The 1594-nt window shown below is 36.2% G+C and overlaps 1 long non-coding RNA gene across 1 annotated transcript; it reads left to right on the top strand.

Annotated features, from left to right (window-relative positions):
• Nucleotides 1–6: 6 nt before the first annotated feature.
• LOC118732698 lies at nt 7–1234 on the top strand. The gene is made up of 2 exons (XR_004992177.1): nt 7–516; nt 1183–1234. It is a non-coding gene; the product is annotated as an uncharacterized LOC118732698 (long non-coding RNA).
• Nucleotides 1235–1594: the final 360 nt, after the last annotated feature.

Raw genomic sequence — 1594 nt, 5'->3', positions numbered from 1 at the left:
CAGAAAAATGCTTGTACGCTATTTGAATTATGTAATGACGCATCGAATGGGCCAATAAAGCCATTGAATAAGAGTCGTGTGCGTGAGCGAGCCGAGCTGTGGCCAACGGCAACAGCAGCATCAACATTCGTCCAAATCACAACCTGAAACTGCACCAGCAACATTTGAAGCCGTAAGGAAAATAATCGAATTATTATATTAAACAACTTTATATTGAGGTCCCTACCTCATTGTGCAGCACAAGCTGCCTTATTTATGAGCATTAAAGAGTCGCAGTAAGTCCCCAAGTTAGAACATACCCCGCACTCCGCTTAAAAGAGTTGTTTGTGTTCCTGTGTGTACGTTCAAAGACCGAGGAAGTCTCCTCGAACTTTACTCTTGCGAACTAAGCTCGTTCATACCTGTTCAATGGTAAAATAAGGGTGACGGAGGGGCGCGTATCATACTACTACGAAGACAATAGGAAAATAAACCAACAAAGACAGGAGTTTAAAGTGTGAATCTTTGAGCTGAAACGTGAGTAGATGTGATTTTTGTGTGAAAATTTTAAGGTGGCTGTCCCCAACAGTTCAATAACAAATCTGGTTAATTATTAATGAATTAAAATATGCACAAACATTAAGGATTGGAAATGTGCATTTATAAAAGGCCACGTATCCTTTAATGGCTATTAAATCGCGTACTTATATTACATATTAGAATTGCTATCTTTTGCATATATGCATAAGCAATGAAAATGCATATCGAATGCAATTAATATAAATACATATATGGAGATAACGAAAAGAAAATCGTTTTTAATCAAAAAGAAACTAATTTGTGTACAAGCAGCTATGTATTTTTGTATAGTAATTGTTTATTACTGTGCTTATTTTATTATCATCCATAAAAATGTTGGGGGTGTTTCCTTTAATTATAAAAGCTTCAAAAATTTAATTATTCTTTTGCTGAACTCTAAAATTTTTATGATAAATATTTTCATACTTGAGCCTTCTAACTAAACAATTTAACGGAATGCTCTTAAAGGCATATATAATAATTTGAAAAGTAAAATATATGTAGGTATATTATAATAATACCCTTATACACAAGTAGTTTTGAACATTTGGCTCTAAAATTTAGGGGACATGCCTGCGTTTTCTTTTAAAGACTTGATATTTTTTAATGATTATACATTTTCAGGTAAACTTCTGGAGATTGTGTGTTTTCGGCTTGATTTTAACAAAAAAAAAAATCATTACAACTTCTACATTTGTCACTAGCACTTAAAAAATCGCGATGGCAACCAGTGATGACGAGCCAATGCACCTTTATGAGGTATTCCAGAACTGCTTTAACAAAATCGCCAACAAACAGCCGTCCACTGGTGGCCCCGAACGAAATGGTGGTTATCAATCGCCTTACGGTGGGCTGGGTATGGAAAATGGTATGTACCCCAACGACGACTTCAATCCAATGCACGACACAGCAGGCAGTAGTAATCGATTTAGCGATGGAGGAGCTGTAGTAAATCAGTATTTTGACACTAATCTTGGAAATGGTGGTGGTGTTCCTCCAAGTGGTCCTGCTGGATCCAGCGGTGGTTGGTATTCTT

The sequence above is a fragment of the Rhagoletis pomonella genome, unplaced genomic scaffold (assembly GCF_013731165.1).
Source record: "Rhagoletis pomonella isolate Grant_MI unplaced genomic scaffold, Rhpom_1.0 Rhpom_scaffold_25273, whole genome shotgun sequence".
Classification (NCBI taxonomy): domain Eukaryota; kingdom Metazoa; phylum Arthropoda; class Insecta; order Diptera; family Tephritidae; genus Rhagoletis; species Rhagoletis pomonella.
The sequence above is the reverse complement of the archived record's forward strand: the minus strand, read 5'-3'. Positions and strand labels throughout refer to the sequence as shown.